Here is a 24,682-nt window from a genome sequence, read left to right as displayed (position 1 = left end):
GGTTTGCAAATTCTAACTTGCTAAACATGGGAGTCGCTTTCTCATGGAAAAAAATCTCTTGTTAAAGGAAGCACGTGCGCCCAAGTCCAGCTGCTTCTGTTTCAATAGTAGTGGCAGCTTACTTTACTTAAGTTAATGTTAAAACATCTACCAATTCTTAGAACCTGTCCCGTAAACAATGGCACCATTTTTATGTCCATAATGTAAAAGAAGGAATGTCTGTGTTGTAATTGCATTGTCCTTATGCAGGAGTACTGTGCTGGCCTTTTGTGAGTGCAGTACGTTGTAGAGCTTATCGCTGAACAATAGTAAGCCCTCTGATTGACACCAATCAGCAGTTTGTGGCTGTGTTTGACATTTTCCATTAGGTTCATTCAACACCCAAGAATCTGTTACCCATTTTCAGCGCCTTTTGCTACATGAAGTTGGAGAGCCCTTTTCCTTTTGCATAAGCTGTAAGCATAAGAACATGGATGAGAATATTTGATATCAGTGAGGCTTCTGTGACTAGCAAGTTAGATCTTAAACTTGTGTTAACTCCATAGCACTGTATCACGTCAGCCCATTTATCAGTTCTCTGTTGGAAAAAAAGTTCAGTGTTCTTTTCCATAGGATTGAGTTAAGTTGCCAATGATTTTTTACCCATTGGTTGCATGGACATTTATAAGTTGATATGAAGCATCGAAAGGGAGTCTCATCAAAAAAACATTTCAGACATGTGAAGCCAATGTGACTCCACAATAAGAATCAGTGACTGTAGTTAACAAGGATTTATTTCAGGATATTAATCATTTTAATGTATTGTAATAGTATTTATATAGCGCTTACTACCCCTGACGATGCGTCAAACTGCTTTTTGGCGAGTAGCACGCTACTCCGGAACCCAACAAGAATTCGTGATGGATTAGTATCGGGAAATATGAGTACAGTTTTAGGATTATTATGAGTTAATTTCAGCCGCAGATATGAGAGTTTGTTAGATTGACTGGAGTAATGGAGGGGTGGAGGAGGAAAGAATCCAGAAGTGTTAATTGGGAGTGTATGGTAATAGGATTTAGGCTTGGGATGAGTAAAGGGGGATGGAGGAGGTAAGAAACTGTGGAAGGGGTTAGGGAGATCATAGTAGCAGGGTGAGATAAATGAGGGCTAATTTAGTAGGGGTGTTTGGGAGGTCATGGTAGTAAAGTGAGTTTTGGTGAGTTAGTTGTGGAAGCAGAGGGAAGAGCTTAGGCAAAGTTATTTAGGAGATGAAAGTAGTAGAATGGATTTGGGATGAGTCAGAGTGGGAATGGAGGATAGATTGATAGAGACATGACATGATATGATGATGGGTAGATAAGTGTGATAAGAAGAGAGCAGGGATTCATAGATATCTAGTATAACAACCCACCCAGGAGCCATGTAATGACCCACGAACATGCCAAGCACAGAACAACATATACACATATATATACACACATACACAAATATATACACACATATATGTACATACAATAAGTATTTAGAGCCATGGGTAAATATACTTAGGTTTAAAGAGTGTGTGTGTAGTTTGACATAGTAGCGATACATATTTTCTAAAGAACTATACATAACTAGAAATATACACATAATCAGAAGAAATATTTATCAACCTAGGCGTATGCAGTCCATAGTTGTTTGAAAATGGTGTTTATGAAAGAAAGAGCCAACTCTTGAGTAGTTTTCTGAAGACAAGAAAGTTATCTGTGGCTCTTATAGTTGGGGGTAATGAATTCCGTAGTTTAGCTGCTTGAACGGAGAAGGATGTACCACCTATAGTCTTTTTCTTGTATGGTGGTTTTCTAAGGCAGGGTGCCAATCTTGAGCGGAGGTTTCTTTGTTTTGTTGGATGAATATGGTTATTTTTTTTCTGATAAAAAGCTGTCCTGTTCCATGTATAGCTTTGTGGGTGATACAAAGCAGCTTGAAAGTGCATCTTCTGGCAACGGGTAACCAGTGTAGTGCTCTCAAGGCAGGGGAGATGTGGGCTTGCAGCTTTACATGTAATAGTAGCCTGGCTGCATAGTTATGAATACGTTGTAGTTTTTTCATAATAGATAGAGATGATCCATGGTAGAGGCCATTGGCATAATCCAGTTTGGATAGTACAGGCGAGATAGTAGCTTGCACCTTGTGTGGAAATCTGAGGTGGGGGAAGATGCGTCGTAGAGTTTTAAAGGTGATGAAGCTTGTTCGTGCTAATTTGTCCTCTTGGGCATTCATAGTTAACTTGGAATCCATGGTGATTCCAAGGTTTTTAACTTCCTTGGATAATTGAGGAGGTGGTCCGAGATAGTCAGGCCAGACACACAGAGGGTCATAACTTTTCCTGTCACCACATATGAGTATTTCTGTTTTGGAGGTATTTAGTTTGAGATGGCTCCAGGTCATCCACTGATCAACGGCTCTGAGGCAACTGAAGATTTCTGAGTTTTCAATGTTTTTGGGGCATTCTAATTTAAGTAGTATGTGTGTGTCATCTGCATAGTTGTAGCATGTGAGATGAAAATCATTGATCAGTTCTTGTAATGATATCATGTAGATGTTGAAAAGCAAAGTTGGGATGATTGACCCTTGGGGGACCCCTGCTTTTGTGAGGTAGGGTTTGGATGAGAAGGAGGGGGCGAGTAGATATTAGATCTTTTTTGAAGATAGGAAGTAATTCAGTTGGGAGCAGTCCCTTGTATGCCGGCTTCGTGGAGTCTTTGAATAAGGGTGTCGTCATGGTCAACCGTATCAAAGGCAGCCGAGAGGTCCAAGAGAAGTAGTGCAGCAACTCCATTGCAGTCCACTGTGTTTTTAAGATCATCCCAGATTGCTATGAGTGCCGATTCAATGCCTCTTCCTGGGCGGAATCCAGTTTGGAAGTCTGAAAGTATAGAATTGTCTTCAATGAATTGTGACATCAGGGCGAATGCTGCTCTTTCTATCAGTTTGCCCAGGAAAGGTCCATTTGTGATTGGTCTGTAGTTGTTGGGGTCCTGCAGGTCTAGGTTTGTTTTCTTTAATAACGGTCGTATGTATGCCTTTTTTTAGGGCTACAGTAAAAGTTCCTGTAGTTAAAGAGTTGTTGATGACTCTTCTTACCGGTGTGTCAGCTGAACTAGATAAAAGAATGTTCTTGAAGATTTGTGGTGGACAAGGGTCAGAAGGGCAACCGGAAGGCCTGCTTGCTTTGACCAAATCCATAAATTCACCTTGGGATATTTGTTGGAAGGACTGTAGCGGCTGGGTTGGTTTATTCTTAGACGGTATTTTAGGAAAGGGGTTGGTGCTGATGGTTTTCTTCTGTTTTAAATAGGAGTCCAATGTGTCTGCCTTGGTTGTGTAATGAGTTGCCAGTTTGTTTGTGAAATCTTGAGTAGTGGGATGACTTCCTTTCATGCATGTAGGTTTTCGAAATTCATTGAGAATTTTATAAAATCCCTTGATTGTAGATTTAGCATTTTGAATTCTGTCTGAGTAGTACCTTTTTTCAGCTTTTTTGATTGATTTGTGTATTCGGTTAAGTTTGTGTAGCTGCAGTTAGTCTTGACTGTTGTTTTTGAGCCAGGTCCTCTGCAACTTTCTGATTTGTTGCTTTATCTTTTTAAGTTCTGTGTTTCTCCAAGGTGTTGGTTTTCTTTTGTCGTGTTTAGTTTTTCTGAGTGGTATTAGGATATCAAAAGCTTCCTGTAGCCACTCATAAAGTTTTGGAACAGAATTAATTGTATCTAGATCTGTGTTGGCTGTTAGTTGTGTTTCTATGTCATCCAAATTGAGTTTGCTCCATGGTCGATAGGTGCATGTATGTAAGTAGTTGTGGGGTGTGTTGATTTGTGGAGATGTATGTCGGAAATTTATCAAACGGTGGTCTGACCATGTGATTTGCATGATAACTAGTTCAGGCTTAGCAAAAATGACCTCTAGGATGTGTCCAGCGATGTGTGTGGGATTTTGCACAATCTGATGTAGGTTCAGTATGACTAGGCCAGTGGTGATAGCTTTTGGATGGGGCATATTGGGTTTGTCAAACCAAATGTTTAGATCCCCAAGAATGCATAGGTTGGAGTATAGTGTAATAAGGGTTGAGACTGTATCTAGAAAAGTATGTGGGAATGTAGAGTTGTTAGCTGGAGGTCTGTAAAGGAGGAGAAAGTTAAAGGAGGAAATTGGAGTTGGGTGGCATCTGGTGAGGAGGGCTTCACAACCTTGTATGGAAATGTCTGTTTTACTGAGGTTTATTGCCTGTTTGAATATAATAGCTAGTCCACCTCCTCTCTTGCCTATACGGTTTTGTGTGATGGTTTGATAGCCTGGAGGAAGGGCTTCGTGCAACGCTGGGGCCATGTCATCTCCCAACCAATATTCTGTTAGGAATAGTAAGTCAGGTTGTGTGTCTGAGCAGGTCGTAGATGTGGTGCTTGTTTTTTGAGTGATCGAGCATTTATGAGCTGGCTGTTTAGAAAAGGTCTGTTAGTGGTAGTTTTGTTTTGTTTAGGAGAAGGGTAAGTAGTATAATATGAGCTTGAAGCATGAGTGTTGTTAGTTGTGATAAGTGTGTGAGGCTCACAATAGTCTTGCTTTTCAACATAGTGTTCCTCTTCCAGCAGGTTACGGAGGCATTTTGTTGGGTCTGTGTGTGTGGGTGGTGGACTTGGCTGAGAGAGACATGAAGAGTGTACTGTTTTTTGTAGGGTAGCCTTATGTAATAGACAAGGAGATGCGAGGTTAAGAGTGGCATGTTTATTTTGTTTGCGTCTGTTTAGTGTGGATGGAGTATGGGTTAGGGGTGGGGGAGGAGCAAGTGGATCATGATGTAAGGCTCTAAATTGTGCAATGGAGGAGAGGCGAGTGAATGAAAGTTGTTGGGGTGCTTGTGGTAGGTGTTAATGAAGAGTGAGAAAGTAGGGGGTAAAGATAGGACGGGACTTGTATTCTTTGTGTAGTCCTGAGGGTGGGAGTGGTTGTGACGAGAAGTATAATGAAAGTTAGTGTTGATTTGATGTGCTGATGTGTGATTGTTTTTGTGGAATAGTGAGAGGGGATATTGATGTAGTTGTTTTTGGTGAGGGATTTGTATGTGAGTTAGTGCTGGTGAATGGAATTAGAGTGCTAGAGGGGGGTATTGATGTGTTTTGGAGATAAATGTATGGTGTGAGTGTAAGAGGGGATCGATGTGTGTCAGGGGAGTTAGTGTTGGTTGTGATGACTGTAAGAGGTAATATGTGTGGTGGAGTGAAGTGTGTGGATTGTATCGTTGTGTGTAATTGGTGAAGAGAAGGGTAAGGGTGTTTGTAGGTTGTGTGTTGGAAGGCTGGGTTTGGGCATTGTTATGATGAAAGGTGGTCTGTGTGGAGCAAACAGAGGTGCTATTGGTTAGTATGAACAGGGAGTGTGTATCTGGAAGGCTGAGAGAGATGTATAGTGTGGTTTTGTGTTGTGTGGGTGATAGCAGGTTGTGGTATTGGGAGTGGACAGAATAGTCTTTGTTGTGAGAATGCAGGTGTTTGACTGTTGTAGTTGTGGAGGATATGTGTATATGTGTGTATAATGTGTATTGTGTTAGGTGATGGGACATTGCAATCTGTCTGCGGTCAGTTTGTGATCCATGAGTTGGATGTCTTTGCAGATAATGTGTTTGCATGTTGACAGATGTGTAGGGACTGAAATCATTCCTGGTCATTTGAGAATTGGGCATCATTTCTGGCCCTAGGCCCTACCTGTTCCGAACAGGCCTAAACAGGCAACTGTCCTTGTCCTCTCCGCCCTTAGCCTCGATGCCCGGACTGAGACGCCCCGAGTCCTAGGCTTAAGTAGCCCTACTGGCCAATAGGAACCTGGTCCTAACCCTAACCAATCCGATTTGTAACCCTGATTCAAACAACCAATGGGAAACCCAGCCCTAATCACCATTCATACCCCTAATCCTGACCACCAATCACAACCCCAGAACCAGCAACCAATCAGAATCTTAGCCTTATCCACCAATCACAGCCCTAGAACCAGCAACCAATCAGAATCTCAGCCCTATCCACCGATCACAGCCCTAGAACCAGCAACCAATCAGAATCTCAGCCCTATTCACCAATCACAGCCCTAGAACCAGCAACCAATCAGAATCTCAGCCTTATCCACCAATCACAGCCCCAGCCCTGGATCAAGCAACCAATTGAAAGACCAGCCCACAACAACCTCTCACAACAACATATGCAAAAACCAATAGGAATTTATATAAGGAGCAAGTTAACTGAAGTCCAGTCCCTGTGGCCAGAGAGGAGGCAGCTGCTGCTCTATTCAGAATCTCCTTGGATACAGACAGGCTGAATCCACACTTCCAAGCTAGCAGGGTCTACTTGCCAGGTAAAAGAGAGATAGTTTAAAAACAAACACTGGAATACTGCTTGTCGCGCATTCTGAAATGAATCTTTTTTAAGGCAAAAACAGGGGGATGGGGCAGACAGTTTCTAAACACAATTTAAATCACATAAACAGATTCAACAGTCTCCTAAAACACACACTGCAGGATGTATGTAGCCTTTTTACTTAGAAAGGGGGGGGGAGTTATGAAGTCATGTGCCACAAACTAGAAAGGTAATTCACACTGTCACGGCAAAAAACAAAACAAACACCACTTTAGAATGTCAAGCTGCCTGAAACACAGAGTCCACAGTAAAACAGGCATGGATAGCTGAAAAAAACACTTTTGAACAAATAATAATATTTACCCAGAAAAGACATGCCAGAAGTATGTTCAAACATACTATACAGCTGGCAAGCTGAAATATATCTCACTAGGTTATGCCATAGCAAACTTACATACAGAATAGTGACAACCACTGCAATACAGAAACTGAAAATAAAAAATAGATGATCCATAATCTCCTGTTCTCTCTCTTAAACATAGAAAAGATATAGAATTATCAAACCAGAAGTCTAATTAGGGGATTAGAAAGGTTAAAAAAAAAAGAAAAGTCTCAGGAAGGTGTCAGCATAGCGAAGGCTTAGTAGAAGGGAAAAATGTTTAACAAAGCTTCACACTTGTAGAATAAATGGAAGCAGAGAGGTCTTTGCCCCTGCAAGTCTAAGGGAATCTGTTTTAATTGCTAACTGCGTGAACACTAGTTAAAACCAACAAACTTCAGCAACACTCTTATTTATTCCCACACCACCAGGAACCACTCGATTAATTACTCATGATGTGCATTTGCAGCATCACCTAGGGTTCCCATCCCACCAAAAATTAGACAGTTACTGCAACCTAGAACATCTGTCATTCTTTCTATATTATAGAAGGCTTCATCTACTTGTTAGGTCACCACACTCCTTGCCAAGTTTTCTCTTTTCAAGTCTCGCTTTCAGTCGTCTAATACATACAATGCTCCTTTCTCTAACTAATGAACATCATGAGAACGCTCTTGCAAAGAAAAAACATACTGACAAGGCAAAATGCATTTAAAAACGAGGCCTGTAGTCAGGCTAACTTAACTCATCATTTAATAAGCACTTTGAATGCATGAGTATACATGCACATGTATAACTTAAGGAGTAAATGTAAAGCGTAAATAAAAAGGTGTATGTTTACACATGCAAATATAACTTGAAGTATAAGTATAAAATGAGAATAAAAAATCAATTAAGCGTTTTCAGCTGAAGATTAGTGCATGCATATACTTTTGTTAGTTTCTGTAGTGCTTACATTTCATTAATACATTAAAATGCTTCACACTCCTTGATGTGATTAAGGCATGGAGTAAATACATCAAATACAAGTATGTAATTGTGCAATGATGACATGCAAAGGATGGAGCCTAAATTGCACTACTTCAGCCTCTAAGACCAGAAGTGTGCATATTCTTGCCCTTAATCTCTTCATTCTTGTTTATACCTAAATGGCATCCCATTTCACCAGAAAATAATGTTCTCTTAGCTGGAAATGTTCATCCTGCTTCCCTCTATGATCTAATGGGTACATTCAACTGCAGCTTGTTTAAATGAAGTAATGCTTGAATATCGTACTTGACATAATTCACCTCCCCACTATGGAATGAGTCTTGTGATTTTGTTTTGACGGTAAATGTTTTAAAATATTTTTTGTCTTCAGCACCTGGAAATAACTTTCAGGAATGATTCTGTTTTGTTTGGACATTCTTTACAGTACCATCAGTATTTAAAAGTTTGCATACATTTCCTTTTCTAGTAATGGTACAGGCACAAGCTGAAGAGTAACATAACTAGCATGTCTTGGAAGTTAATCTAAATAACCAGAACTTTGTATTTTTTTGAAGGCTAATCTCTCGATAATCTGCTAATGAATGCTGGCTTTATTTTCTTTGGAGTAAATCCTATAAACTTAAAAATATGTTGACTGTCAAAAAGGTCAACCCGTTGAATGTGTGATGATAAACGAACAGTAATCATTTTTAAGCAAAAAATAAAGGTGAACAATCTTTATTAGACGTTCACTTATTTCTAGTTGGAAGCTTTCAAAACTACCCATATCATGTGATGTCAGGATGCCCAGTGGGCATAAAGGGGAATGGGGAATTTGTTGTCTATCCACTTCTGAACAGAACTCAAAGGTGCTTTATTTGGAGTAGTTGTATAATATTTTTACAGTTGATTTACGGTAAGGGGAAGCTCAACTGTGAGTGAGTTGACTACTGACTGGCCAACATTTATATTGTATGCTAGGCAGTTACAAGACAGTTCAACACAATAGAGAGATATAGGTCCAAAAATAGCTAGTATAGACCTTTTGCTACAACATTATGTTGCTTGTCTATATGTTTCTTCCTCCTAATTTAGAATGTTGTACCCCTATTGGATTAAAGGCGCTAATACCAATATTTTGAAACAATAAATGGCAACTCTTCCAAAATCGTACACATACTTCGAAGAAGCTGATCTCCCTTAATGTTGACAACCTCAGAGCCCACAACTGAGACCTCCAGCTGCATGGCAACTGTGGCTCCTAAATTCAGCAACATGCACTCTAAAGCACTTGACACTGTAAACCCATAGAAAAAGCATCCACATTGGACTCTGTGAAATGACTAACCAACAGCCTCTGTCGCAGTCAAACCACCTTAGAACGCTCAAACACATACGGAGAAAAACCTTAGCCCAGGTTAGGAGAGATGGACACATATATCTTTGCATCCTGCCCTGCAATAGAAGTTTTCAGAATAGAAGCCTAGGACTAGCTCCATAGGTTCAGTTCCCTCCCATATGTTCAGTAATGCTTTGGCCTCTCATTTTGTGGCAAAAGTCCAAGACTCCTTCTTCCCCCATCTCCTCTCTTCCCAGCTGAAAGATATCTTGAAACAAGGCATACGCCCAATCAGAAGAACATAGCTCGAGTAAGTAACAAATCATCTTAAAGGCCTTTATCCCTTGCCGGCTCACGCTTTTAAGGAGTAGAATCACAGCAAAAATCTGGGTCACCAGGTGACTCATGCCCCCTGGTAGCTGCACGGTTGACTTCTCCTACTAGGGGTCCAGTGTCAAATAAGCTTAAATGTGCTTTCATTTAATATTTTCTAAATAAAACTGTTCAGGATGCAAACAGTCCTGGCAACTAAAGACCCAACAAGTCTTGATAAACTAATAGAAAAGACAGCATTTGCCCATATGCTGTAATTTTCTGACCTTATACTTTTACAGAATCATAGGTCATATTTCAACTTTGCAGAGTGACCTAATGTAATCTAATTTCCACAGTGGACGAGCTAAGGACATACATTGGTAGTTGATATAACAGTGACAGCCACTCTGACCTTACTAAACCTCTTTGCTACTCACAATGCCATCCAGCAGTACTGAATAGAACCTATATCGTGAGCTTCCACGAAAAGGGCTTGGACTGGGTTTCCTCTTTTTTTTTTTTTAACCAGAATCACACCATTTCTCTACCACTACACACATCCACATGCTACTGCCTGGATAACTGCATCTCCAAGAGTTTGATTATACTGCCCCATCTGTCATTCTCTTCATGTACTATGGCCTTCTATCTGAATTGATTGTGTTCGTATGTCCTGTTAGAACTATGCAGTAATAGCATTGACATGTACATAGCACTGACTTTTGTCAGTTCCTGTTTTGCCACACATTACCAACATGGCTCAATGCTCTTTTCAAAGGTTTTACAGAATAGTTAAAATTTAAAACAATACTTGTTCAGCATCTCAAACAGATGACCCTGGATAACCCTCATGACCTTTTCTTATAGTGCATGGGGCTTGATCACAATCCCTAGGTGTGTGCTTCCTCTGCTTTCATTCACCTGAATGGTGTTAGAAAGGAAAGGCAGCCTAATATCTACTTGTGAGCTTGGATAACAGAATCAGCTGAAGTCAATGGCCAACAAAGGCGGTCATTCATAAAACAGAGTATACCTAGTTCAGATACTTAGACGTTGATGCATTGAATGAAATCATAAGAATTAAACACAATTATGTGTTTAAGTGTATTAAAGCAAATACAGAAATTCATTGAATTGGATAAACAAAATCTATCATGGATAACACTGGATTAAAATGAATGAAAAACAGATGTACAAAATAACACCATTGCCTTCACTGCATGTATATTACAGAATAACATACATTAGTAGGGATACGGAGAAAGACAATCGGATTTGCACGTCCAGTAAGTAGTTTATCCATGTTACAATAACCACGTGTGAGACACAAGTCAAATCCACTCTAAAAAAACAATGCAAAGAGCATATCCAAGAGCCGTAGAATTAGTTCTAATGGTAAGTAAATTACAGAAGAGTAGTGGAACTGTCTTGACATTTTGGTCTGTACTTTATGGTACATGACACCATCCTCGGAACTAATTGCATTTGTGAAATCTGAAATCCTCTAAGATGTTTCTTTTCTCCTGTGGCAAGAAAAATGTACCAGATTGATTAACACTGGTTGAATATGCGTCATATCATAGACTCCTAAATACCTGGATTAATTTCACTGAATAACCTCCTTGTTGGCCATTGTCTTCAGTTGATTCTTGCATCTGAAGGCTATCAGTAGAAAACACAACTGTTCTTGAGCTCGACTCCTAAATGATCCCTTCATCGGGTAATTTTCTTGGTATAGAGTGGCCCTCCAAATAGTCCTTTCATAGGAATAAAAAAAGCAGTATGGGAAAGTGAAGCCCTCGTCTATAAAATGGTCTTGCTCTCAGGGTTGATTGTAGAGTTGACATGCAATTCCTGGATGACACCTTCCTACTGTTCTTCCTCATAATTTCTCCCAATTTTGAATAAGCTTTGGGTGGAGTTTCTTGCCCTGTACACCTATTCATCTCAGGTTGAGTCTTTTCGGCAGGCCATTTTGGACCTTTTAAGGACTAACCCTCAAGACCTGGTAGCACCATCTGGGTACCCTATTGGTTCTGGCAGCTCCAGTATTTCTTGTGTCACTAGACAATGTTCCTTCACAGGCTCCAGCCTTTTTGCTGCTTCTATGAAGCCAGCCCTGGCAAAGATGCTAGTTTATCATAGATGCTGCTTTCAGAGTTGTCCTTAGGATTGCGCTCATAGCCATGCTCTACGCAGCCTCGATCTCTTAAATGGAGGAAATCTTTTGGCCGACTATTTAAGAGGTCAAAACGTACTTTGAGGAACAGCCTCTTGATTCTCCTCTAACCAGAAACCTTAAGATTCACTTGCTTTGAATAACTTTTTGGCTCTTATTTAAAGCATTTGCTATGCCAGTTGTCGGATGTCTGTTCAGAGAGAGTAGTTTGAAGGCTGATTTGTGATGGATACACCTACCTGTGGATTCCTCACCTAAAGAATTCTCCCCTCGCGCCAGCTTTGACGGAAATTTCTTCTAGCTCTGCACATCGACGATGAAGTCACAATCGCCCGACTCTACGCGATGCCGTATGACGTCATCCAGGCAATAAGAAGCCCTCGTCGACGTGCAGACGTCGGTTCCCTTTTTTTCCGTGCCCGAGTAACGGTTAATTCTTCGAGGCTCACAGGGAGCTACTGTTTCCAACCACGGTTACAATGTCGCAGCCAAGAAAATCCGGCTTTAAACCATGTAACCAGTGCGGGGGTCGGATGTCGGTTACCGACCCCCATGAGAATTGCCTCTGGTGCTTTAGTTCCAACCATGAGGTTGAGTCATGCGGCTCTTGTCAGCGCATGAACCCTAAGGCACTTAAAGAGAGGGAGGCGAAATTGTTCTTGGCTCGATCCAAGAAAAAGAAGGAGAGGCGTCATCGGAGGGAGTCTTCTCCGAGATCCTCGGTCTCATCACCATCATAGTGGCTCTCAGCGCCGTCACGGATCTTAGCCCGACCGTCACCCCTCTGCCTCCTACGACCCTGACGTCACCCGGGTCGGTCTTTGAGGTCGAGCCTCCCAGAGGCCAGGAGTTACCTGGACATTCCTCGGCATCTATGCCGGTGCAGCAGCAATACCCGGCTTTCCCGACTCCGGGAACGGATCCTGCAGCGTTCTTAAATGCAATGTTTAACATTTTTACTTCCATGACGCCGGGTGGAAGTCAAGCAGGTCCGTCTGGCCCTCTGGCCTTCACTTTGGGCGTTCCGGCGTCTTATAAATTGACGCCCTTCACCCTATTTTTATCTGCTGCACCTGAAGCGGTGCCGATGCCCATAACGTCACCCAGACCGACAACACCTGCTACAGCGCCGTTGGATTCGCCTCGGATCCGATCGACAGTTCAGAATCCTGTGGAGCCAGAGGTTCCGGCTCCGGATGGATCCGAGGTTCGGCGCCGACGCCTTATCGACAACAGGTCTGGAGTCAAGGCTTAGATCAAGACGTCTGGCTCTGCGACTTTTGGAGGAGGAAGAGTATGCAAGACAACACCTGGAGGAAGGTGAGGTTTTGGATCCCTCTGGTGACTTCCAGGGACTGGATACAGCCAGTGGCTTGGACACTTCCCCGGAATGGGATCTAGCTTCCCCTGGAGAGATCACTGAAGATGCTGCTTCATTCCACGCAGTCATTCGGAAGGCTGCAGACTTTTTAGACCTTCCCCTCCCTACTGCGGAAGTCAAAAGAAATTTATTAACAGAGATTTTGCACCCGGCTTCTGCTGAGCCTCTTTTACCCTTTAATGAGGCGCTGCTGGACCCCATTAAGGACATCTGGATGAAACCTGTGTCCACCGCTGCGGTCAACAGAGCGGTGGCTCGTCGCTATAGGGCAGCGCGTGGAGATCTGGTGTTTCTCTCCAGACAGCCAACTCCGAAGAGTCTAGTGGTGCAAGCATCATGCTCATCTAGATCCTCTCCTGGCTCATTTCCTGGGACACCTGCTGGCAGGGTATCAAAAAAGATGGACCATACTGCAAAAAAGACCTTTTCATCTTGCAGTATGGCCTTAAAATCATCCAATGCGACTTGCATACTGGGGCGTTACATCCATGCCCTTATGGAAGAGGCGAAGGGCCACCCTAATTTGTCCCAGGAGATGTTGCAGCTGTTGGCGGATGCTCAGGCGGCAGCGACTCAGGTGATCCAGTCGGGATTGGACACTTCAGACTCGGTGGCTAGAGCTATAGGCACGACCATAGTTTCTAGACGACAGTCTTGGCTACGATCATCTGGCTTCTCGTCGGACGTGCCGGCAACACTTCTTGATCTTCCCTTTGATGGAGAGAGGCTCTTCAGCACAAAGGCTGACTCTGCCCTGGAGCGTTTTAAGGAGAGCAGAGCTACTGCAAGAGCTTTAGGACTCCAGTCTTCTGCCTCATCCTCCTTTAGAGGTTTTCGGAGATTTAAAGGATTTGGATGTGGTTCTTCCTTTCGTGGAAGATTGCAAGGACCACAACAATCTGCTTCTACCCTGCCATACAGATCCTTCAGGGGCAGGGGCAGAGTCCGTACGAGAGGAGCCACCTTGCAGCACTCTGCCTCTTCCTTTTCCTCGGGAGGGGTGCAGCAAGGAAAGCAGCCGTAGTCGTCCTCCACTCCCTGTCCACTTGTCTCCGGTAGGGTGGAGACTTGCCCATTTTCTTCCAACGTGGGAGGTTATAACATCGGACTCCTGGGTCATCGACATTGTGAAGAAGGGGTACGCTTTTCCCTTTCTGGAATTCCCTCCTACCTTCCCTCCCCACCTATCCTTCTGTTCGGAAGACCATCTTCTCCTATTACAGCAGAAAGTATTGTCCCTATTGGCAAAAGGTGCGATAGAGTTGGTTCCCGAGCAAGAGAGGGGTCAGGGTTGTTATTCAAGATACTTCCTGATTCCCAAAAAGGATGGTCGGTTGAGACCGATTTTGGACTTGAGGATTTTGAATTGGTTTCTCAAGCAGGAAAAATTCAAAATGCTGACCCTTTCACAGGTTCTTTTGGCATTGAACGAAGGAGACTGGATGGTGTCGGTCGATTTGCAGGACGTGTATTTTCATATTCCGATCCTCAAATCGCACAGGAAGTATCTCCAGTTTGTGGTGGGATCGCAGCATTATCAGTTTGCTGTCCTCCCGTTTGGTCTTACTTCAGCACCTCAAGTCTTCATAAAGGTGATGGCGGTGGTAGCGACAGAGCTCAGAAGAAGGGGGATAGCTGTGTTTCCCTATCTGGACGATTGGTTGATCAAAGCCAAAACTCCAGAGCTCGTGCGTTGCCATCTCCAGTCGACGACTCAATTGTTGTACGACCTGGGTTTTTCAGTCAATGTACCCAAATCTCACCTGGAGCCCTCTCGACGCCTCCTGTTCATAGGGGCAGTATTGGACACGACATTGAATCGGGCCTTTCCTCCACCCCAGCGGGTCCAGGACATTCAGGCGTTGATTCCAATGTTTCAAAATGGAGCGGTAGTTCCAGTCCTCAAGGTCCTTCGTCTGTTCGCTTCTTGCATACTGTTGGTCACTCATGCACGCTGGCACATGAGGGCTCTTCAGTGGTGCATCCGCAGGCAGTGGTTTCAGCACAAAGGGGAACTCGAAGACTCGATAAAGATCTCCAGAGACACTGCAGTGGATTTTCAATGGTGGGCAGCGGTCGACAACCTGTCTCAAGGAAGGCCGTTCTCGCCACCTCCACCAGTGGCCACAGTGGTAACGGATGCTTCCACTCTAGGGTGGGGAGCTCATCTGAGGGACTTGGAGATCAAGGGCCTTTGGTCTCCAGGGGAACAGAGGTTACACATCAATCTGTTAGAGTTGCGGGCAGTACGTCTGGCTCTTAAGGCCCTCCTCCCTTCCATTCGCAGTCAGTCAGTCCAAGTTCTAACGGACGACACGACCGCGATGTGGGATATAAACAAACAGGGAGGAGTGGGGTCGTATCTTCTCTGCAGAGAAGCTCTTCGTCTCTGGTCCTGGCTTCAGGAGCACAAGGTCTGCTTGGTTGCACATCATTTGGCCAGAGTCCTGAACGTGCGTGCGGACATTCTCAGTCTACGCAGCTCGGTCGACCACGAGTGGCGTCTTCATCCAGATCTGGTTCTGTATATCTTCCGGAAGTGGGGATATCCACAAATAGATCTGTTTGCAACTCGAGAGAATGCGCAGTGCCCGCTGTTTTGCAGCCTCCAGTATCTGGTGCAAGGAGCTTTGGGGGACGTGTTTCAGATGTCCTGGAAGGGTCAGTTGCTTTACGCGTTTCCCCCCCATACCCTTGATTCCTCGAGTTCTCAGGAAGATCCGCCAAGACCGAGCTCAAGTCATCCTAATAGCTCCGGATTGGCCGAGAAGGGTGTGGTATTCGGACCTACTCCAACTCTCTCAGTGCCCTCCGCTCCGTCTCCCTTGCAGGGTGGACCTCCTCTCGCAGTCGCAGGGGCAGATTCTACACCCCCACCTCCAGAGCCTGCATCTTCATGCCTGGAGATTGAACGGGGCAATCTGAGTTCCTTTTCTCTCCCACCAGATGTGGTGGAAGTTATTTTATCGGCCAGACGACACTCCACCAAGTCAATCTATGCTAATCGTTGGGCTAAATTTGCATGCTGGTGTGGAGAGAACAGTTTAGATCCCTTAAAAGCTGGTTTATCTGACATTTTGTCATTTGCACTCTATCTGGCACAGAAATATCTGCTTTTCTGTGCTTTCCTGATCAACCATCCTTCTTTAAATCTCCTATTGTTTTAAAGTTCCTAAAGGGGCTCACTAATAAGTTTCCACCTACACCATTCGTTATGCCTCAGTGGGACCTTAACTTAGTCTTAATGTTTCTTATGGGGACCCCGTTTGAACCAATGCACTCTTGCTCTTTACGGTTGCTAGTATTCAAAACTGTTTTCCTGGTGGCCATAACATCTGCCAGAAGGGTTAGCGAGCTTCAGGCTCTCACTGTAGAACCCCCATACCTTTCTTTCTTTAAGGACAAAGTGGTGTTAAGGACCAAGGTGGCTTTCCTTCTGAAGGTTGTCACACCCTTTCACCTGGGGCAGTCAATTAGTCTCTCTTCCTTTTACCCTCCACCTCACCCATCCAAGGAGGAAGAGAGGCTCCACCGGCTGGATCCACGAAGAGCACTGAGCTTCTACGTCGCCAGGACGAAAGAGTTCAGACAGGATGAACAGCTCTTCGTTGGATACGTGGGGAAGAGGAAGGGTAGAGCGGTCCACAAGAGAACGCTATACAGGTGGGTCATTCTATGTATTAAGATCTGCTATTCTTTGGCGAAGAGAGATCCACCTGTGGGGCTTCGTGCCCATTCCACCATGGCCAAAGCAGCTTCATCGGCTTTGGCTAGAGGTGTTCCTGTGGCCGACATCTGCAGGGCAGCGACCTGGGCATCCCTCCATACTTTTGCCAAGCATTACTGTTTGGATTCTGAGGTTAGGGGGGATGGCCATTTTGCTCGCTCGGTGCTGCAGGATTTCTTGGTTTGACCATTTGGGCACCCACCCCCGGAGGTTATACTGCTTTGGGACTCTATTCTTTAGGTGAGGAATCCACAGGTAGGTGTATCCATCAGAAGAATAAGTTACTTACCTTCGGTAACGCTTTTTCTGGTGGATACAGTAACTACCTGTGGATTCCTCACGGTCCCACCCGCCTCCCCGTTGCCTGACTGGTCAAACCGAGAACTCCTTGGGTGCGCATCCTTGGTCTTGTATATATGTATATAGCTGATTCATGTATATAGTTGTGATAACTGTATATACATTTCCTTTGCAAATTAAGATAGTTCAAGAAGACATTTTGGACTTGGTTTATATATACATATATATTTCTCTCTTGTATTGAGCATTCATTACTGTTATTTATAATATGTTTTATAATAAACGTTCTATTTTCATTCATTCTAGATGAATATGTACTCTTTAGGTTTAACCTGTTCGCCTCTATGGCACGTAAAAAAAAAATGGTGATAACTGACGTGTGAGTCGGGCGATAAAGACGTCATCGTCGACGTGCAGAGCTAGAAGAAATTTCCGTCGAAGCTGGCACGTGGGGAGAATTCTTTAGGTGAGGAATCCACAGGTTGTAACTTATTCATCCACATGACAAAAGGTAATAAGTTGTGTTTTGCCTGGGCCTTCAAAATGCCAGTTGCATTGCTGCATATCTGGAAGAAGAGGTTTCCTGACCTTTTGGTTCCTCTGTCAGAGGATATTTGCTTGGTCACAGGTGTTGTGAGAAAAATAAGAGGAGCTGGAATTGGCACTTCTGCCTGCTGTGCCTAAATCTTCCTTCTCTGGCAGTTCATAGGCAAACTGTTGGTCGCCCCAGCAATTTGTTCTTGTCGATCCATCGTTTTCAAGAAAGCTCCATAGTACAAGCATGTTTGACATAATTTAACCTTGTTGGTGCCTTCCTTACTAATTCTCTAGAATGTCCTCACTCAGCGGTGCACAAAGTATTTGTCTCAGAGTCTGGTCTTACTCGCTGTCATTGCATCTTGCCTACTTGGGTGCTGTGTTCATGCCTTAAGGGAAATGGCAAGGAGTAATGGCTACTTGGCTAGAGCTATTGTGTAATTGTCTTGTTTCATTTTCATTATTTGTCCCATCATCCTGTGGGTCCTGCTTGGGAACTTCTCCATGCAGTAAGGAATCTTCAGAAAGAAGAATCCAGGCTAAGTAAAAATTACTTTTTGGTAGCAATATTTCTGGTGCGTGTTATATTTTAAATCTGCAGATTCCTAATCTTCCCTCTCTCCCTTTTCTGGCCTCGTGCCCATGGGTTGCAAGGCAACAAAGTACATCTCTAAGTGAGGATGACTAAACATTCATATATATTATTTTTATGGAGGCACAAATAGTCATTTCCTTCATAACCATCAACCAAACCTACATGGTACCTCAGGAAGCATAAACGATTCAGTAAATTCTAATTAACCCTTAAATGCATATTCCATTTGTACTTTTGACTTCAAGAGTACGTGAAATACAAACTCATGCTCAATTGCAGGCTCTCCTGTTTCACCATAATAGGTAAGGAATTAAACACCAGAGTAGGGTACCAGATCTAGAAACTCTTTCAATGAATGAACACCTATGGTTTCCTGCACTAAATTCTAATCACGCCCTTTCTATTTCGCCAACTGGACCAAGGTTCTTTGTTATTAAAGGTAAATGGTCCTTTATTTATTTGGCACCTTGCATGGTCTCTTTTCAGTGGGTCACATAAGGAATTGGCAATCAGGCTTGTATTGCTTTTATTTTAGTGTTCTAAAAAGTGATATGCCTCCTGGGTGGGCAATTTTAGTCAGAAACTTAGGATCTATTCTGTGTTATTTAAAATTAAAGATTTGTTTTTACAATGGCTTGTGTGCGGGTTTTGCTGAAGCTTTCAAATTCGTTTTACTCACAAATATAGTTTGCACAAGTTTTGTAAATAATGTAACAATTTCCTGGTTTTGTTTTTGATTTGGATTTAAAGTTATTACAAATATATTTTTTTTATAAAGTAGTTGATCAGATCATATAAAATGAGAAAAGATGAAAGCCGTTCCAGAGGAAACCCCCGCCCCAAACCGCCCATGCCCAATGTACAAAATAATCAAATGTAAAGAAAGGATAAAGAGGCAAGTCTAGCAAAAATGATACTACAGGGAATAGATAGTCCCCAAGCAATACACAGATTGTAATGCAGATAAAGTAGTAGTCTAGGGTTCCAAATTAAAACTTCCCCTTATTTTCTCAAATCTCTTGAGTGAGCAGGCTCCTCTTGCACTAGCCAGAGCCTTTTCCCAGCCAAAGACTGGCCGAATGATTCCCCTCCATCTCGTAGCTCACAGGATCACAGCTGAAACCCAGGACCTGGCGACAGAGTCCGGCAGGGGTTGTAAGTACAGACAGCAGTCTCCCTGGCCCAATATTATACTCCATTCTATAACCCAACATTACCTCAGTTGGGGGTGAGCTGCATTTCATAACCCAGGCCAGCAGTCATCAGTTGTCACCCCTTCCCAAAACTCCTGAAGGGCGGGGCACACATAAAACATATGTAGAATATCAGCAGCTTGGTGTCCACACTTGGGGCAGCTGGCCTTGTCCGAATTAGGAGTCTCTATACCCCCCCACCCGAAACAAATTTCCCTGGCGTACAATAGAGCATACATTTGATTCTAAAGTGATGCATCTACAGAATGTACTGCGCCCTCAACTGTCTCCAAACACTATATATTTCTGACAGCTTCACCTCATCTGAGAGTGCTTTGCCCTGTTTTGCAGCCAAACGAGGACCATGGTTGATCCTATACTGATAGAACCCTTGGCAAATTATACTAATTTGTGACCTCTGACTAGCTTTAAGAATATTTAACAAAACATCAGAACCTTCAAACTCAATACAGCCCTTGCAGCTAGATAGAAAATAATCCCTCAGCTGAAGATAATTAAAAAATATTTTTTTTTTGGGGGGGGGGGGAGGGGGGGTTAAATGCAGCTTGCAGATCAGCAAATGAGCTGAAACCATTCACATCAAAGAGCTGTCCGACTGTCTCCACTCCTGATCTCCGCCAAACCCTGCAAGTAGAATCTTGAAACACACCTGGACATGGCAAGTTGTTCCAGAGCGTGGTTTTCCCATGTATTAGCTGTATGGGGTGTTTAGCATGGCTCTGTCGCCAACCAGTTATTGTGTCCATAACAAATTTAAATTGTATCCGCTTATAGTAATTGGGATCTGTAATTCTATAGAGAGGAAGCTAGTAATCGGCACCTAAAGCGAAGTAATACCTGCATACTAAGGAGTCCAGGACTGCTGGAGCTTACAAATCGCGCAAGAGACCGGCAAAAGAGGCCCATAAAAACAGTTTCAAGTCAGGGAGCTGCAGCCCTCCTTGTCTAAAAGGTAATTTAAAAAGACATAAGGCACGTCTTGCCTGCTATAGCCTCATGTAAAGCTACTACTGACCCCCTCTAGTTTAAAAAAAAATGAGTTTGTAACTCTAAGTGGGATTGGCGGAAACAGGTATAAAAACTTAGGGAGGACTTTCATCTTGATGGTAGTACACCTGCCAGTGATGCTTATCGAGAGCCTATGCCAAGATTGTAATTTAGAAGTGACAGACTGAAGCAGAGGTTCATAACTTAATTTCAGGTTCAGGTTGACACGTGGTTAATTAAATTCCTAGATGGGAAGCTCTGGAAACTACCCCAGAAATTAAGGTAGCTGGGTTGAAATTTAATAACTGTTTTAGCAATATTCCGTTTTAAAACCAGGCCGAACTTCTCAGCCACCTCAACTACACACTTCGTAGCTGGTGACGGGTTGGAAGGATAAATAGCAAAATCGTCGGCATAAGCGCTAACCTTTAATACACGATCCCCCGAAGGTCAGAGGCTGTATCCCTGCATTCCTCTGCAATGACAGCAAGTATGGCTTGAAATATAAAGCAAATAAGATGTGAAAGTGGGCACCCCTGCTGGGTGCCTTGTTGAATCTTAAAGGATGAAGTGGAAACACTGGCTTATGCTAGTCTTGCTGAGGGGCAAATGTACAAAGACTGTACCAATCTACAGAATCGGTCTCTGATCCCAAATGCCTCCATCATTATCCATAAGCAGTCCCAGGTCATCCGATCAAAAGCCTTCTTGGCATCTAATAGAATAATGGCAAACTTAGTTCCTATTTTCTCTGCTGTGTTGAAAGCGGCTGTTGCAGTGTTAGCGTGAATAGTAGTGTCCCTGGCTGGAATAAAGCCATGATGCTGTTTTGAAACTAAGAATGGTAAGACTGGATCAAGCCGAATGGCTAACACCTTAGCATAACTATTAGCATCTGCATTATTAAGAGAAATGGGTTGATCTGACCCCATTTCTTCAGGAGACTTACCATTCTTAATGAATACCACAATCTGTCATAGTCCAAGTACCTATGACTTTGCCGCTCGTTCTGGTTCTGGCTCTGGTCCCATATACTCTCCCTCAAAGGCCATTAAACCTTAAACTGCGGGCAAGGCAGCTACGAAACCGCAGCAGTCAAGTGGCTGGGCCAGCTCTAGAAAGCAGACTGTGGCATAAAAAGGAACGCTATTAGTTAGCTGCCCATCAACACAGGCAGAGAAACGAACCAGTGGCAATGGCCGTAAGAGCAGCTCACTACATGACTGGGCACTGACTAAAGGGGCAGTCAAGGAACCAGCTAAAACTTTGAAATCTTATTGGCTTACTGATAACACCGAGGCACAACCCTGAGATACTGGGGTTTTCTTACAGGCGACAGGATCATCTTCTGCAGTGGCATCCAGAGATACCAGTCTACCTCTTCATGTCAGCTTAGAGGCTAGTCCTAACTCTTTTCATAGTGATCTTCTTCTATCTGCCATTTACTTGAGAGTCCAGACAGTCTGCCGGCTGCAAATGGAACTCAGGAGCCTACGCCACAGGCTCAGCGGGCGAAGGCACAGAAGCATTACACAGACGTTCGAGCAGACAATGCAGCGATACATCAGTCCGTGGCAGAGGTTACCAGCAAAGTGTCGCTCTGTCGGCAGAAGTGACAGAGCTTCAGCGGGTCGTCGGCATAGAAGCATTGGTATCGGCCACAGTCAAGCCTGTCTTGATTCATGATCAACAGCTGACATTATTACAATCCAAGAACGAGGACATAGAAAATCGCCAGAGGAGGAACAATTTGCAGGTGTTTGAAATATCTGACTGGAAGGATATGGCCCTTGTCAGTACATTGTCCAGTTGTTTAGGCAGGCTTTTCCTGATCTTAGGGATTGGGAAAGGGTTCAGAGACACAAAGGGCCCACCAATTGCCTATTAAACGAGTTAGAGTTAAGACTTCTCTTAATTCACGTTCAGATCATCCTCATCCTATCTCGGTTTATATGGGCAATTCCTTGCTAAGGCAGGCAATCTATAAGTAAGCTAGATCAGTGTTGGCTGTTGCACTGGATGCCTTATCCATTTTTGTTTGCTCCAATTTGAGTAAGGCTACATGGGACAACTGATGGAGATTGCGTCAGTTAATTGATCCCTTAATGGCATTCAGAGCTCAAGTGTTTTTTCCAGGAGCTGGCAAGGCTCAAAATAACTCATAATGGGCGGACAGAGTGCCAAAGTACTCCTAAAATTGCAAACATATTTCAACACGAAATCCCTGGCGAATATTTTATTATGTTATAGACCCCTACAGTTACATTTGTCACCTCAGCAGGCAGACTGGCTTGTTTCAGATAACATTATGGTGGCTGAATAGCCCACATCTATATTTTGTTCTGGCAAGTTTTAAGAGATCGCACAGTATTTGGAGCATGCTTAAGCCAGAAGAGGTCACGGCCTTTCAAAGGAACAGTTGCACACGGAAAGAAGGGCAACTTCCATTCCAAAGCCGAACCAAGAGCAGCTCCGCTGCATGATCAGAGGAAAAACATGGCTGGTTACGCTTGCCTACTGCTGTATTTTTTTTTTTTTTTTTAACTGTAAGCATTCACCACTCAGGGGCCAGTATCAGGACCCATTGTTTGTCTAAGGATTCCTTTTATTTAAATTATTTTCCTACTGAAAAAAACAGAGTACCAGGAATAGGCAGGCAATGTTATTCACCTTCATCTCTGAGAGACTTTGCGTGATCCAGGGCAAACCATTTATTCTCCCCTTCTCTTGTTTTCTGGGAAGGGTTTTAAGAATAGACCTAATTGCCATTATTGTATGCTGCAGGATTTGTTCAATAGTTACAAGTTATTGCTTGTAGTAAATTTTGCGAATGAAAGGGGCCATTTCTTCTGGCATTTATTTTTATATGCAGTGTTAAATAGTTTAGCCAAACGGTGAAGGTTTGAGGAACTGTTGGTATTATTCAGCCTGGGTCTTATTCAAAGGATAAGATGGGTGCAAAAGAAAAGCGTGCAAATGCTATTAGCAAGTTGGTGTCCTCAAGGGGTCATACAGGCACTATCTAAATAGCAATACAATACAAGGACAGCACATTATGCCCACATTTAAATGCAGATTGCAACTGTTCAGTCGTGCATCATGGGTTGGTGTATGTTCAGAACTCTCAGTGCATGTATTTAAGACACTGTTGCTATGAAAAAGTAGCACCTCAACAACTGATGCTTTTCATACATATTACATCATTAAGTGAACGTGTCTGAAGTAACACTAAGTATAGTTGGGGACCCTTCAGATAAAATAATCAGATTTCACTTCTCATGGTTAGTTATCTAAAGAAATCACTCTCGTTTTCTACGCTGCTACTTTCATTCACATTTTCTTTGCATTGACAACAGGAGACAGCAAAATGTCAAAGCTGCAGCTTCACACATCTCTGACTATGGAACTGCCTAGTTTTGATGCACAACTTTGGAGTGTAGGTACTTATCAGCCTGCTTAATTTAATTCCTTTTTAGGTCGAGCGAGCAAGCACTCTGACGTTTTGTAATAACCACGCTCATCACTATCACTTTATGGGTTTGCCTTTCAGAAATCCTTTGTAAATGGTTTATGTTTGCCCCTCCTTAGGACAGTTTTATTACCGCCTTGGCAATCAACCCTGTGACATGGATGATTGCACGTTTTCTGATACGTTTGACTGCCACCAAACCTTTTTCCTTTTGTGTCTCGTCTTTGCACTCATGCTCATGGTGGCCATGGCACTATGAATCGGTTTGCTTAAGCCAACTGTTTCAGTTTTCAATTTGTGGCAAGAAAAGTCCAGTTAGGAATTTACAACGCTAATAGCTCTAACTTGAGCAAACGCGAGACTCATTGCATTGCAAATACTTGTTTCACTCTGTGGTTTGAAAAATTATGCATCTGCCAGCCAGTAAAGGAGATCTGTTTACTTACAGCACTCCCGTATATTATTGACCAAGTCTACCTTTATTTTCTGAGCTTTCACCATTTGTATTTTTGCCTGCTATTTTAATTGCAATCGTCGTTTAATCCCCACTGCTGTGTCTGCGCAGTATATTTTAGTTTAATATATCCTCACTGATACTTATGTTACTGGTCTCAGGATGTTGAAATTCTAATGTGTCTATGAAGGTCACGTGGTAATTTCAGCTGTAGTAGTATTAAACAATGTTACTTTTGTACCAAGTAACAAGCATGTTACAAACAGGTTGCACAGTTATCTCTGTATAAGGTATAGTAACACATTAACCTGGCTAACACTAACTAGGTTTACATAATTTGACTGTATCGAAATCCACAGTAACAAATTGTATTTCGAATATGCAAATTACACAGTGATCTCTACAGCAGATACAATACCCATGCGTAATTTTGCTATAATTCAATCCATTGCCCGACATCCTTCATGCATGCACA

The 24,682-nt window shown here is 43.1% G+C and overlaps 1 protein-coding gene across 13 annotated transcripts in view; it reads left to right on the top strand.

The window, feature by feature from the left end:
* Window positions 1-24,682, top strand: part of NCOA2 (nuclear receptor coactivator 2) — a 1,057,595-nt gene that overhangs the window by 292,898 nt on the left and 740,015 nt on the right. For 3 of the 13 annotated variants that reach the window (XM_069220321.1, XM_069220312.1, XM_069220313.1), the window contains exon 5: window positions 17,258-17,417. The exons of the other annotated variants lie outside the window; for them this stretch is intronic. The gene's annotated coding sequence lies outside the window, so the exon portion shown is untranslated. The remainder of the gene's footprint in view (window positions 1-17,257; window positions 17,418-24,682) is intronic. 13 annotated transcript variants of the gene reach the window in all.

Source organism: Pleurodeles waltl, chromosome 2_2 (genome assembly GCF_031143425.1).
Source record: "Pleurodeles waltl isolate 20211129_DDA chromosome 2_2, aPleWal1.hap1.20221129, whole genome shotgun sequence".
In the NCBI taxonomy this organism is placed as follows: domain Eukaryota; kingdom Metazoa; phylum Chordata; class Amphibia; order Caudata; family Salamandridae; genus Pleurodeles; species Pleurodeles waltl.
Note: the sequence above shows the minus strand (reverse complement) of the source record. Positions and strands in the feature narration are given on the sequence as shown.